The sequence below is a fragment of the Coturnix japonica genome, chromosome Z (genome assembly GCF_001577835.2).
Source record: "Coturnix japonica isolate 7356 chromosome Z, Coturnix japonica 2.1, whole genome shotgun sequence".
Classification (NCBI taxonomy): Eukaryota; Metazoa; Chordata; class Aves; order Galliformes; family Phasianidae; genus Coturnix; species Coturnix japonica.
Window position 1 is genome coordinate 52,083,173 of NC_029547.1, and position 16,088 is coordinate 52,099,260.

The 16,088-nt window shown below is 37.5% G+C and overlaps 1 long non-coding RNA gene across 6 annotated transcripts in view; it reads left to right on the top strand.

The window, feature by feature from the left end:
- Nucleotides 1-16,088, top strand: part of LOC107306485 — a 75,326-nt gene that overhangs the window by 34,676 nt on the left and 24,562 nt on the right. For 3 of the 6 annotated variants that reach the window (XR_004305583.1, XR_001552131.2, XR_001552134.2), the window contains 3 exons: nucleotides 3,108-3,269; nucleotides 7,226-7,340; nucleotides 7,729-12,706. This is a non-coding gene — a long non-coding RNA (uncharacterized LOC107306485). Of the gene's footprint in view, nucleotides 1-3,107; nucleotides 3,270-7,225; nucleotides 7,341-7,728; nucleotides 12,707-16,088 lie in introns of those variants that run through there. The other 3 variants (XR_001552133.2, XR_001552135.2, XR_001552136.2) reach the window with 3 other exon arrangements.

Consider the following 16,088-nt stretch of genomic DNA (forward strand, 5'->3'; position numbering starts at 1 on the left):
TATTTGTACTGCATACTTTCCTGTTGGCTGCACTGGAGCTCTTTTATTTTACACTGATAAATTCTGAAACATTCTAAGATATAAAAGATTTGCATATCTCAGGGCCCTGTAAATTACATTTCACTCCCCCCTCCCCCCCACCCTTCCCCCATTCTGGGTTTTTGTTAATCTCAGTGGATCTAATTCTCAATCACTCTGGATCTTATGCAATCATTTATACTAGTGCAAAACGTGTGTAAAATGCTTGTCAGAACTATGTGACATGTTTTTATGTGACTGAACTTGAGTTCTGGTGTAGTACACAAGAAATCTGTGTCCAAACCTTACATCTGCAGTGTATAATACGCCTGTCCAGATGGCAGGTATATTCCAGTTCTTAATAAGCTACTTAATAAGCTCTCACCTATCTCCATAGCAAATGATGACAAGCCTTTCTGATAGTACTTCAGAAGCAGGAGAGTTCATATATAGTCATCCATGCATACATAAATATATAAGTATATATGATTTCCCAATTTTTTAGTAATAGAAATAACACAGACACACACGTATATATGCATATGTATATATATATATATATATAAATTTTTCTACATAAATGCAATGTGAGGTATTAAAATTGCAGTCCTTTGGGAGAAAAATGAATCTGCAGCAATGTTATAGAACATGAGCATAACTTTTGTGAAAAAAAGAGCTGCTCCATTCACTGCTGAGCCAGTGGTGGGCAATGCCAGCAGTTTAACCATTTGTTTGGAAGAAATGGTAATAAACCATTTCTCAGCAGTAGCAATCAGCTTGCTTTAGTTGGACTCAGGTCCTGGCAGTTTCTGATGGATACCAAGCAGAGTGGGAGGGCCTGGGTCTTGAGAACCAGCCAATGCTCCCTCAGGGCTGGAACATGAGCATCAGTTTCACATTTTAGAGTTCTGTGAGATGTCTGGGTGGGGCTGTAAGCAGTTTGGGGTTTGAGGGTAGGATAAGCTGTCCATGTTGACACAGTCATTATTCATTTATAACTGTGTTGACATAAAAATTACCAAAGTTCAGCTTTAGTAATTCTGAGCCCGTGTTGCAGTGGCTGTGTAATGGGAGAAACAATAGGGAACCAAACTCGTATACAATGCACTTTAATCAAAATCTTCATATAGTAAAAGGTCTCTCATTAGCCTATTGCTTGCATTTTTGTAGCAGTTACCACAAACACTGGCATATACTGACTTGTAGTGGAAAATATTAGCAGGAAAAATGGGTTTTCAAAGCATATTGAATATACTGCAAAAATCTGTTTGCAATCCACTTGCAGTCCAAGGATTTATTTGTTAGAGTAACCAAAGCTTAACCAGATAAGGCCTTTACTTGCTTCTCACATGCTAAATAAGTGTAGAAAATAAATAATTTATGTTTTTCTTTGATAAAATTCCTCCATGTAAAGACCTGGGGTAACGCATACTGACATATGAGGTCCTCAAGTAAATTTAGTGTTTCTCTTACAAACTATATACTTGGAGTCTTCTGATGGGAAGGTTTTTTGGCTAAATCTCTTATCTCAGGAACTCTTCATTGTAAGATCTTTGATCTAGCGCATATCTCAAATAATAACTTATTGCATAAACTTCAGGTAAATAATTCCATCCTCTCCCAGTCTGATCATCTGTGGATCTGGTAGCTCATATACAGACAGCCTGTTGCCAAAACCTTTGCAAAATAATAATGATAATAATAAAAATAAAAATTAAAATTAAAAAAAGAAAAAAAAGAAAAGGAAAAGAATCAGACTTCCTGCACCATTTTTTATAGACAGGGTAAATTGGATGTTGGTAGGTCATAAATACGAGCATATATATGTATAAAGACAATTTAGAATGAAGTAGTGTGCTAGATAGTGGCTAATCCAATATTAGCACCAGGAAATGACATCATTTTTTTCCCTGGATGCTGCAATTGCCATAGTCAAATCTCTATTCTCTCCTTGCCCAGGCAAAAGTGTATTGAACATAATTTTTTTCATATGCAGTGACTTAATTCCCACTCTTCAAGAACTCATGCTCTGATTAAAAAATATCTACTTATAATTTTTCATCAAATTAAGTTTATTAAAACCAGTCAGATAATCTTTATTATCAAGTTATATTTAATACTTATTATGAGATTGAACCACTAAAATATCTAGTTCTAGTAAATAGTTCAAGAAAATATCTCCAAACTTCAATCATAAGAGAATGATATTAAAGCAAATATTCAGATTAATTGATGATGGGAACATTTGGTTTCTAAAAGCAAAGACAAAATATATTAGGGTTGGGCTGAATCTTGAGGTTATCATGTATCCTTTGAATCATTGTCCCGAATGTTTATATGTGTAAGTATCAGCTAAAATGAATAAATAACTTCAAGATTGTTATTAATTTTTTTCTGATTGTTTTCTGTGACTGAACAGCTTATGTAAATACTCTGAGCTGCTGCATTGTCTATAATTACTGAGCAATAGATGGAAGTTGCAGGCTAGTTAAAAGCATGTGTCTTGATTACAAAATACAAAGAATAATTGTAACTTATTTCCTTTTTAAATTTATGTAAGAACAAATATAGTAAAATTTAATTAAAGCACATGAATTTTAGTGCCAATTATAAATATACTGATAAAATTCTAAATATATAATAATCAACAAAAGATTTCTAAATAGATCATATTCTTCTACACTATAAAATATCTAAATTAAAAAAAATTGCAATAATAAACCAAGAGCCACTAGTGTGTCCTACAGAATACTTGCTGATGTCTAGCAGAAAAAAATATGGGGAAACAGGATGGTATTTATTTGCTAAAATCTTTTAAAGTGAAAAGCACACTTGACTTGTCATGAAAGATAATATAGTAAGATTTGATGCACATACAAATTCACTGGATTTTTTTTTTTTTTTTTTTTTTTACAGATAAACATCAGAAGTATTAAAATAGTGTTTGATAGTCTGCCAAAGTGTTTGTTATTTTTCTGGCATAGTGAAGGAGTGAAAAGAAAATCATTTGGGAATGAAAAAGGATTCCTTCTATTTCTTGTATTGATGGTTTTATTCACTGTAGGAACTGATGATGTGTTGTGCCGCAGGTGACTTTGTGGGCTGTCCAACAGCCTGGACCATAGAAACACTCAGAGATGGGTCAAGAAGAGCAACATTCACTGATCTGAATGTCTTTCCAAATGTGGGTGTCAGATCCTCTATCGTGGGACACCACATCCAGCCATAGAGAACTTGCAGCAGCAGAAAAGGTGGGTGAGAAAAACCTTCGGTTACCCAGATGATTTTTTCCTGTAAGTCAAAACACTGCTCATGGCATGCACTGACAGATTGGTCATCCCTACTTCTATGAATAGAAGGAAAATTGCTTCCTTCTTTTTGAAGAAGTTCTGTAGTTTTCTTCTTGATTTCAGGCAGTGGTGAGAATCATTCCGCACTTCATGATTTGCTATACCATGTACAGCAAAATACAACCTCTGTGTAGCCCTTTGGGGTTTCTTCAGCCTTCCTGAATGTTTTCCTTGCTGTTGTGCTACCTGCCGTCTTCAGGTGAAAGCTTCTTCCTCTTGGTAATGTATGTTGCCAAATTTCTAGGTTGATTTTGTGCCAAATGATTTCATCTTAAGAGCTAAATACCCATTGGTTTTTGTGAGCACTGAGTCTTGTGAGCACTAGGACAAGTCTGTTTTTTTTTTAAAATTTTTTTAAAACACTTAAGAAACAACTGCTGCCGTAATCACAAGGGAATAGCGATCCCTCTTCATAAATTCAATTTGTTCATAACCTTTTGACACAGACCATAAATAACCTTTATATATCTCTCTCACACACACAAGGACACATGCAGCATATGACATAAACAACATATATAAATATTTACAAAAATACAAATGTAAAGTGCCATAAAAACTACCCACTTACTAGCAAGTGGTTAACTGCTTGATCCAAGTGATACCTGGAATGCCTGCCATCTCTGTTTGCTGTGCCACTGTATTGGCTGAGGTACAAAACCATAGCAAAGGAAGTACTAATCCATGAACAATGAGGCTATTTCTGCAGAGATTACACCAGAGATGAGGGGAAGCTGAGGTTGCATTCTGGCTCCTATAAGAGCTAGCAAGATTTTCTGCTCTGTAGTCTGGAAAAGCAAAATATTAGAGTAAAAATGAAAACCATACAGACTATTTTTAATTCTGAAAATTATTCTGTGATATTATTTATTATTTGGAAGAGTTGATAATAATATTGACAAAAAAACTAAACAAAAGCATGTGCCAGAATTGAAATAGGGAAATCAGAAAATGTTATGGAGGGAATAATTATTCCTAATTCAGATTTATTCCTAAAGAGGACATATTGCAGTGGAATTAAAAACATAAAGTGTGCTTTGCTTCCTAACTGTGATGTCCCTAGTTGTGCTTTAAAGCCTATAGGAGGGTGTCCCATTGGATGAACTTGATGCTTTATGTTTTCAGTAATATAATGGTAAATGCTGATAATCTCCGGGGTAAAAAATTAATGGAATATGCTACATGTAAGAAAGTACTGAAGTTTAATACTTATTCTGATGTTAGCACAACTTCTTGCAGAAGATCCAAGATAAAAAGGATTCAATTCACAGACTTATTTTTTTCAAAATTAAAAAATTAAAAAAAGCATTTTACTTTAGACCTTTCAAGTGTAATGATGATGATTTACACTTTTCAAAGAAAAAAAACATTGGTAAGACCAGGAGTCAGAGACCTATTTATAACAGTGGAAAACATCCTTTTCAACTTTTTTTCACCTTTGCTGAGCAGGGTTGCCTGGAGCTTGAATGTGTATAGTCAGAAAAGGAAATATCGGAGGCCACAGCATCTCTTTGCCTTTCGTGTGCCTTCCATTTAGTTGATAGGGCTTACAGCCCTGGAAGGTGCAAGACAACAACATTCAAAGAACAGGCAGACTCCTCATTCACAGATGCATGGTAAGAAAACGTGACCTATATGGGATGCTGCAAATTACACCTTGAGCGCAGCACTTGGAAAAACCAACATGTTTCTGCTTTTGGGAGAGCAATGTGCTTAGTCTTTCTTACCAACATGGGCAGCATAACAAATAGAATACATTGTCTCTGACAAATAATAACAAGCTGTCATTTTCAGTATTATAAATTCAGAATATTCTGAATAGAGAGTAGCTCCTCACAAATATATCTTTCAAAAAGAATGACCATAACTGCTCATCCATGTTAATTAAACAGAACCCCAGCTCCTCTGTCAGGTGTGGATGCTTTCGTGAGTTTGGTGCTACCCACAGCAAGTCAGGTCAGAGGTCTGGGTGATGGAAACCTGGGGAGACCTAATCTGCACGTGATGCTGCAAGGCTGCAGAACCACTGAGGCTGAGAAGGAAAGCTCTTTAGAACTATTAATCAAAGTGTGGTTTGGTTTAAGGGTGGCATTTTGCTAATGCCTATTTAATTGAGAAGTATGTCCTTCAGTAGCGATGAACCCTTTCACAGTACCAATTAGTTCACATTATGTCGTGACAAGTAAAGGAAACAGTGACAGCATAAGGATTCAATTTCCTAAATAATAAAATACAAGCTATATTAGTGTAAATAGTGGAACAGGAAACAAATTTACAATACACCTGAAGCTATTACATGGCTTTACAACACATTTAAATGCAATTACTTAATTTGGGCCACCTTTTTTCTAAACCTTCTGCTTTTAAACCAAGTGAGGGATGTTCGTTTAGACTAAGCCAGTCATTATTCCCATGTCTTCATGTTTTCCCTGCAGCAGTTGGAAACAGTCCTGCTCCAGCTTTATTTATTTAAGTTTCAGTTTAGGAAAGTATAAAGTTAAGGAGAGACCTCAAGAACTTGGAGAAACTTCAGAGTTGAAACTCTGCCAGGTAACATAAATAGATTAGAGCATACACTCTGACAGGCCAGGAGCAGCTCAGAATGAAAGATCAAAGAAGCCACAAGAAATAAAAATAGCCAGAGATCTCTAGAACAGATATCATATATTAAATTAATTACAAGAACAAGAGGTATATGTGTAGACACTACCATGTACTAAAGTGAGGAGATGGTCAAATCGAGTACTGAGCTTCTCTCTTCCTTCCTTTCCTTAATTCTCTACCACTTTAATATCCACGTCTGAGGAGAGCTGTTTATTTTAACATATATTTCACTGGAACTTTATCTAGTTAATAGAGGTTCCACAAATTAATCTGGGATGCTGAAGCAAAATTCAGCAGATTATGCTTTGAAATAAAATTTCCAGGCATTACACTTTACTTTTCAGATTTTCATTCCATTATCTCAGTTGATAATCTTACAATGTTTGTCATTAAAGATTCAAAATTACTACCAGTTAACACACCACAGTGGCTGAAATACTGAGCCCATTTTCTGTGATATGATAAACACATCAGAATAAATACTTCAATGGCAAACTCAATAATTTTCCCCCTATGATTGTTATTTAATGCCCTCAAATATTTGTAGGTTTTTTATCACATTTGCACGTGATCAGCACTTACCAACAGTCAGAACTTAACCTCTTTCTGTTGAATCAACTCCTTCAGTCTTTTAATGTAGTCTTGTTTGTATTTCAAGGACATTTTTAAAAGGAAATAAAAATGTGGCCTTAGCAGGCTGATTAAAGCATAAAAAAGACAGAACAATTTGAGGGATTCAGTTATAGTAAATTACCAGGATTGAATGATTTTCCTCCAGAATTCTGAAGCTAGAAAATTATTAAGTACAGTATGTATAGATGGGAATATACACATTCTTTTAAAAGATAGTAACAAGAATAGTAATATATAACATCATAATGTTTAACATCCTCCCTGCTAAATCACTCTTCTTAGAGACTGAAAGGCACCTTCTTCAGGGTTTTGCATTTCTTTTGAAAAAGGGTGTGAAATTTATGATTCATTTTGGTGCTGAGAAAGCTAATGAATTCTTCTAAAGAAGTTAATTTTGCAAGAATCAGAGGACAGTGGCCTGAAATGACCAAAACAGTGAAGCTTCTGCAAACAGGAAGTGAATTAGGGCATAACAAGTGCAAGTGAGCAGGGAAAGAAATGCCCTGGACTCTGATAAATCATATGACAAAGGCAAAGTAAAGAGACCATGTAAGAAAATAATACTTTTCTGTGTAGAAAGGAATTCTTACTGACTAAACTAATTATTTTATTCTTTGCAGTCCATTGATCCTGTCCACCTAGTAGGAAGGACAACTGAAATTCTACTGGGTTAGGATGGACAGATTCCATTGTGTTACTCTGGACGCACCCACACTGCTGACCAGGAAAAAGAAGGTAAGAGTTAGCCATTGGCAACAAGTTATTTTGACAGGCTGCAGAGCTGAATTGGCATGTGGAAAGTTGTTGGGAGAACTGAGGTTGTCATCACCAGCTACAATCCCACAGAATGCAGAACACAGACATCTCTCTGTACCAAAAAGGGCTGCTTCTGCTCCTGCAATTGGGCTTGAATTTCTGGATGTGTCCTATGGCACTGGACTCCCAAGACTGTCAGTAGTGCTAGGGGAGATCTGTGCAGGATCTGCTTGTGGAGCAATTAAATATCTTGCATTTGGGGAATCTCATGTTTAAAAGGATAGCAACAACTGAACTCAACAAGAAACTAATTGAGTTTTATTATTATTATTATTTCTTATTTTTATTTTTTTCTGTCTGTAAGCAGCATAGGCATTTACACCATTTCATCATACAAAACCACATCCTCTTGGCCAGCTGTTTTACACAGATCAGTTTGGGAAGGATGCACTGGACACAGATCTTACCTAATGTGCCAGACTATGAACTAAGTGGACCTTGGTCTGAGTCTATTTGACGTCATGGAGAAGGCTTGTTCTAACCTTGGATTCATCCAAAGTCTCTAAAAGGAGTTATTTAAGTGGAGGTAAGCAAAACAACAAAGGGCACCTGCTTTCCCATGTGTGTGTGTATCCACAGACAAAAGAGGGAAGGGCATGTGTCTGGACAGAAATATATTCCCCTGTCTGACTTGAAATCAAAGTGTGGAATCCACTGCTATTCAGAAATATATTTTGAGTGAATTTTTAAAAAGGGTTGGATGAGTTCATTGCTATTTGTTGCAGCTACCCTCAAATAAATATGTGACTATCCTCTTTTCCAGCTTCAAAATTATATAACTGAGAGCAAAGTTTGGCTATCTAAAAGTAATTAAATGCAATGCTTGATTCTCAACAGCAACCTTTTTGCCTGAAGAGGTCAGGAAGGAAATATTTTCCCACGCTAATGGGTAACCTCAGTTGCATTTTTCAGCAGCTGTTATGCTCTTGAAGTACTTGTTCGTTACCACTGGAGACACAATGTGCCAATGCCCAGTTCTGTGTTCCAGAGGTTTATGAGTTAGGAGAAATGTTTCACACTCAAGAGAAAAGAGAACAGTTGTCCCCTTCCATTCTTAAGGTATAGTTTTGTCATATCGTAAGATGTCTGTCTGGTCTTTTGTCCCACTTACAGTTTCATTCATTCAAGTGTAATTGTTAAGGTAAGCCCTGTGTCTGGTATGTACTTGTCAAAACCCAGGCGAATACAGAAGCAAAACATAGCATTGGTAATGGTGGCTCTCCTGTGTGTGTTGGTACTCCTTGAGTACACCTCTGCTTAATGAGAAAGCACAGGTTTTCTGACAAGCAAGAACAACAAATAATAATAATAAAAAAAGTTGCTATCCTGTCAAATACTGTGTGCATATCAAGGATCTGGAATACAAAGCAGGCTTAACAGCAATCACATTTTGAGTAGAATTCGCTTGAATGTAACACCTTCTCCCTCTAAGGTTTTGAATGTGGTATCTTAAAGAAGATCACACAAATTACTCATTCCGGGAACAAAGGCTCTTTTTTGAAAGCTGTCAGCTTGCTGACAGTTATGATGAGCATTTACTTCAGGCTTGTAAAACATATTAATCAAACTTGTTCCTATAGCTTCAGTCCAAGGAGGGTTACTGTTTCTTTTAGAGAAATGTTTTACATAAGCGAAGAGCTCTGAATCTGTATACACCTCAAATGCAAACTGCTTTCTATGCCATTCATTTATTCAATGAATAAATACTAGTCTACACCAGGATTAAGGAGAAGTGAAGCAGTGTATGGAAATCTGTTTATTACAAGACTATTTGCCAAAGACCTATGCACCATTCATTGAACCCTGAAAAACATTTGAAAATATGGGTTACATTTGCAAACTTCAATGTATGACATGGAGATCTGGCAGACTGCCTGGTTTCTACTTTAAGGATTGTCATTCTGGGAAAAATAAATTTCTCTAACTAGACAAAAGTCAATGTTTTCATGTTTTACTGCAATCAAACTGATACGGTTGACAATTTAATGTCTCAACACTTAAAATATCTGTGGATAATCAGTTATCTCAATCAATCATATCTACAAGATTTCTCTATTTTCAAAGCCTGTATACATATGACAGAGATATCTAACAGTTTATAGAAGTTTATAGAAACCTTCCCTTCCTTAATGCTTCATGATTTCTCTTCAACTATGCAGTTCTTCTTCTTTTTTTATTTTTATTTTTTCCTTTTCTTTTTCTCTCCATATGCAAGACTTTATAATTGCTGGAAAAAAAAAAAATAAAAAAATCCAACCCTGCACTGTAATCAGATTTTGAAACCTTTGTGTTAATGTCCTGTTTTATTTAATTTTATGTATATTTTATAGTCTGCTTGCCTGTCAGAAAGATGTGGAAATGTGCTGGCATTCCAGCTGAAGACATCATTATGAGTGAGAAAATGCTCAAGGCTTTTTCAAAGTGGGTGCTGAAACATACGTTTCTCTTCTTTGACTCCAGGGGATGCTAACAGCTGCCCCAGCAGACAGGTACCGCAAGGTCAAAGGGTAGCAGAGCTGTGCACCTTCAGGATTTGACTGCCAGCAAAGTAGATGGGTAGTTTCTCCAAACCAATAATAAAAATAGCAACAATGATGAGAAGAAGAAGGAACTGACAACAAAAATGAAAAGAAACCTGCAGGAAGTGAATTCTGGGTAGCACAATGCTTGGCAGAGCTGATTTTAATATCTGACAGGTTGAGTTCACTAATCTTTGCTATTCATATTGACGTGAAACTTCATACAGTTTTAGAGATTTGTATCTATTAAGACATGCAGCAGTGTTCCTACAACATGGGAACAAGTTTGCTAGCGCCTACTGTTCTTCTTCTTCCCTGATAAAAATTGATATGAACTGCTTTAAATGCCTAACAGATAATTACTCTGAACACTCAATAAAGAAAGCTGCATCTTTAGGGCCTCCTTTATCTTTAAAAAATAATACAAAAAAACAAACCCCAGACCCACCAACAAGACAAAACAACATTCTTCCCTCCGTCTTCTCCCCCCACTCTTTTGTTTCTTTGATTACTTGGAGCCTTGTAATCAAACTAAGCTTAGTTTCAGGACCCTTGGGGCAGTATCTCTTAGTTCCCTGTCAGACTGCGTTGCAAAACAATCAATCTTGCTCTTGCACTCACTTGGCGGAAGTGCCGCGACACGAAGAGCGCAGTGCTTTGCTCTTGCTGTGAAGCTTCGATGACAAAAGTTTTTATCAGAAGCTGACTGTATTTAGGGTTATGAATATGCAATGACTCTCATTAGTATTGAAGCGCAGGAGCACAGGCTGACATCCCCCGCCACTTTTAGCTGCTGCAGAATCGTCTAATGAATTGTCTTGCTCTTTCACTTGCACAGGCACTGCTGTTATGGCTCCCTGTTCCAAGGGGAGTTGCCCAGTTTGAGAATACTGTTGACTGCAGAAATTAATTGCCAGGAACTGCTCTTGATTTTGTTAAACAATGTTGAGACAGTGTTAAAATTGCCAGAACAGAAAACCATTAAACTATGCACTAGACAGAACCATCATGAGTGAAGGAACATGCATGTCCATGTGCCAGGTGTGCCACAGCTTTGCGTGCAGCCTTGTGGTCACACCTGCACACATGAAGATGTCTGTGTGCCATAGGAGGGTCTCAGAGTCCTGGCTTCACACTGATTAATTTATTGTTCTCCCAGCTAGAACAAATGAGGACAAGGCAGCGTTCTCCAAATAAGCAGGATTCCAATACATTGCTGTTTGATCAACCTGTTAGTACTCCTTCCTTTTCCTCTGGGACCCTGCTAAACATTTCTCAGTTCACACATCTGCAGTCTTTTTATGAATAAAGCACTGATAAGAATGTTGCCAACAAATGATTAAGATATCTGGCTTGATTTGTAGTATTTGAGGAGATGTGAAAGCTTTCAGAAACATGTGGAAATGCCCCTTTTTCCCAATTGGTTAAATTAAGTTTTCTTTTTTTTTTTTTTTTTTCCCCCCCCCCCCCCCCCCAATTCATCTGAAATTTCTCCTGACATGAAAGGAGCTTTTGTGGCTCTCTGCAGATTGTTAAGGATGGAGTGAATTGAAACAGATAATATATTCCAAGAAGCGTAAGTAGCATTCTGAAAGGTGTGTGCATACTGCAAATAATGAAGGATATGAGGTTCTCCCAAGAAGATGTCAGCCCTGTGCAGCTCTTTATCCATTCAATCAGTAATGGAAATAGTCCCAGTGCAAGCAGGAGGATCTGTTTAATTTTTACTGCGATTTTTGGCACTGCTGCTCTAAAGTGAGCTTAGGTTACCTCTTGACCCAACCCCAGGAGTGCCTGTTCTCATCAGCTGGAGAAAAAATAAACATAAAAAACATCTACATGTTGGGAGTATCAAATACAAGAGCAGTTTAAAATAAATGCAGTTCTGACAAAAGTGGCTCAAGTATCATACATCAAACACTTGTTACCTCTCTTGGCCTTAGTGATTGCACGTGACTAAGAAAGAGTGAGTGATAAAATCCGAAGAAAGATGAAACCAATCTGGGCCTTTTTAAAGATCATCAATCATTCTGCGCAGCCATGATATTATTAGTTCCAGTAAGCCTTGTTCTCCCATTTTATGGACATCATAAACCCCCCACCCCTCTACCAATGCTACCATGGGAAATCATTTTTATGGGCAGCATCTTAGCATGGGCCAATCAGATCTAATCACATAACAAGCTACTGAATTATTCAACGTTCTCCCTAATTCTGCATTCTTCCTGCACTTTGCTGTCACTGCAGGGTTTTAAAAGTATGTGTTTTTACAATATTTATTAAGAAGATAACTGTACACAGGAATTTTGCTTTCTCGATGTCTTTCAATAATTGTTTGTTCCCTTAGATGGTTGTACTATATGCGCTACTGTATAGAGAATATTTTCTCAGAAAAGAACAACTATTCATAATGTGGCATTCGGCTCTAAACTCTTTCGGCTTTTAAAATACTGAGCGTAAGGACAATAGTGAAACAATTGTGTTCAAACATAAAATATTCAGATTTACAGAGCAAACTGTAACCAGCATGTCTCTTAGCTGTTGCTATGAATACAGGGCTTACATTGTATATGAAAATATTTCAGTTTTAATTGCAAATCTGTGCAGAGATGATTTGGGGTCTGTAATTAGCACATAAATTCCAGACTTCGTGACTGCTGTGAAAATGCACATTATTTATGGAACGATTATCTAAACATAATTCAGTGTTTTTTTGCTTTCAACAACTACTGTAAAAGTCTGATTTAATAAAATGTGAAAAATTTCCCATCTCTTACACTTCTGTTTATGTTATGAAGCATTCGTTCCTCTGTGCTGCCATTTCCCGCTCCACCTGCAGTGGTCTCTGCTTTCAGTGGTTCCATACTTCACTCACACCTCAGGGAGGTTTCTTCACAACCATAAAGTGCCAGGCACTTAATTTGTTTAAAATGAAAACTTGGATTATGCAAATTGGTCTGAACTGCATGAACAGAGTGAGTTTATGTGACCTCCATCCTCGTGCTTTTTCATCCAGGCTCAAAGGGGAAATAGATAGGAGCCCTGTCTGAGCTGGTTTTAAGCTACCATATGCAGACTTGTGATTATCTGGACAGGGTTATGGGAAGGACAAAGTGGTCTCTTCTTCCCACCCACTTATTGCAAACTGCAGGCTCAGCCTCTTCTCATTCCCATCACTGCAGGTTGCATCCAGCTCAAAGCTCCTCCACCAGAATTCTTCCCTACCTGTAGCCACATGTGTTTTCAACATTGGTTACTTCCACAACTCATTTCACAGCAATAATTTTTTGGGACAGTCTCCCATAGTAGGGTTTAAAAACAGATTTTTGAGTTGTACAGAACTGAGCTTTCCCCTTTCCAGTCTTAATTGTGTCTCTAGGCTGCTAGTGGGCACCGAGCTCTGTAACAGTGTGCACATCTGCATGAACACTGCAACAGTGGGTTAAATAAGAAAACACAGCTTACAATAGCGACAAAAATCCCTCATATGGACTTAATTTACTGCTGAAAAGGATACACCTGATGCTCTCCTCCCTTGTGGGTTGGCCCTGTATATAGTTTTGATGTTTTGCTGTTGTTGAGGTACAACCCCCATCTTCCCTCCAAAACCTGATCATGAGGTATTCCACAGACTCAGCTCTGTGAAGCAGCAGCCTCAGCAGCCGCTGTAGTAGTGACAGTCTCAGCCACTGTGGGAATTACCTCATCTCCACCGCAGCTTCCTTATGGCTGTGATCCCAGCCCTGCCTGTACCAGTGATCCTCGTGGGATAGACAACATCTCGGTGCTGGGCACCAGAGTTCTGATTTAAGTGGTGGTATCAGTGTCACAGCGCACGTGCTGCAAGAATGGACGTGAGAAGAGTAATTGAGAGATTCAGCATGAAGCCACTGAAAGCTGTAATTTGAAGTTCCAGTACTACTATTACCACTAAAGTTTAAAGCAATAGAGGCCCAATTATGAACAGTTATTTTCTTAAATAATATTGAATTTCTATTCCCTGAGAAATACTTGTTTCTGCCTACCCATTGCTATCACCAGCACCTATCTGGGTGGCTTCTCATGTCAGAGTTGCTGATCCTCACATCCTGACAGCAAAGAACAGTTGGGAATTGAGGCTGGAAGACTTGCTGGATGCTGCTTCATGTGGAAGGCAGCAGTGGATCCAGCCTACCTTCCAGGGACAGTGTAAATACAGTATCTTTTCAGCAAGGAAAAGAAATATGGATGAGAGTAGAGATATTTTCTGATGAACTAATAGTGTTAGAAATTATTGGAATAGAGCAGGTCAGTTGGAAGTGACCTTCAAAGATCACCTAGTCCAATGGGCTGACCTCTTCTGAGCTAACCAAAAGATAGAGCATACAAATGAGCCCCAAAATCAGGGTTTTGTTCATATGCTTCTTCAACACTGAAAGGCATAGAGTATCAATCACCTTGTTAGGAAGACTGTTCCAAAGTTTGACCATCCATACTGTAAAGAAAATCTTCTTAACATTCAGGAGTTGCAGCTTTGTGCTGTTCTTGTGCATCTTACCATCAGTTTCCAGGGGCAGAGCCCAGCCCTTCCCTCTCCATTTCCTTTTCTCTTCTGCCGATTAGACAACCCAATTGTCCTCAGAATCTCCTCACAGGACATGCCTTCCAGACATGTTACCAGAATGTTTGTTCTCCTTTAGAAGCTCTTCAGCAATTTTTTTTTTAATTTTTTTTTTTTTATTTTTTTTTTTAATATCGTGGAGCTCAAAACTGCACCCAGTATACAAGGTGAGGCTTCACCAGTGCTTAGTATATTGGGAGAACCACCTCATATGATGAGTTAGCTACGCTACATTTAATGTACCCCAAAATGCATTTTATCACCCTGACTACCCTGATGAGCATGCTGGCACTAACACCCTCCAGGTCCCTTCCCACAGAGCTGCTCTCCAGCCATTTGTTTCCCAGGCTGTGCTACACCAGTCACCAGACTCATAAAATTGGTGTATATTTCTCAGTGTCTGGTGTGGTAAGATGACAGGAGCACCTGAACTTTCATATGAAGGGGAAATGACTGCTTTCTGGGAATACAAAAATGTTAATACAGAATCTCTTTAAAACATTCTGCTTCCTTTTGTACAAGGAATTCCAAAAGTAGTAGCAGCATTTGGATTGCAGGTAGCAGAATTTTATGAAAGTAGAGCTGTCCCAGGAATATCAGCCAAGCTACCTGATGTACATAGCATAAACAATTCAGGTCAATTAGATTAATTTCGTATTATGAATGTAGTTGTCAATAAAAACACATTTTCATTCCAGACGCTGAACAATAAATCCTTTGTAATAAGGTGAGACCTATGACACAGAAAGTAAATACCTAGGTGGAAAGGAAAAAAGACTACTTTCTGAAAACCTAGAAGAGACAATTATTTCTCCTTACAAGATACATAATTTTCCTATCCACATATTTAAGATATTATTTTATCCTATTTAACATATTTTTCTATCTACCTGTCAAACAGTTGCCCATAAAACCATGACTATTCTTGCCCTCAATGATTCTGCTAAGCAGAAGAATATGTTTTCCATAATTTATGAATAGTTTTCATTTTTTATACCCAATATTTAACAAAAATGTAATTGATCAGAATAAAATGTAGGAAAAATCCTTTAAAGCATGCTACAGAGAACATGACAGGAGAGGTATGATGTAGAAGGAAGAGTATGTTCTCTTGATGGTACCTCTAGGCAGGCAAGAAATCATTGAAGGAGCAGAAGATGGGAATGCACCCACTAAGTCAATGAGTAAACAAACACTCTGTTATAGACAGAAGGATACGAATGACAAAACAAAGCTGAGATCAGAGAGTGGAAAATGATTCTGGCATTGTGATGGACTTTTTCCCTAGCTTATCTACAGAGAAAAAAATGACAACATAAATAAAACAGGTTTTAATTATGGACTGTAGACCATATTCCATGGTAGCTTTCTGAAATATTCTCAAACTCAGTAATGAGGGTTCATCTGCTACTTTAGATATTTGAAATAGGAAACCATGTAATAGCCAGAGATGAGTATCCCTCTGTGCTAAGCACTGTACAAACAAGGGATCAAAAAACCTGTCAATATCCAAATGATTACCACACTGGTTGGTAACTGGAGAAATTT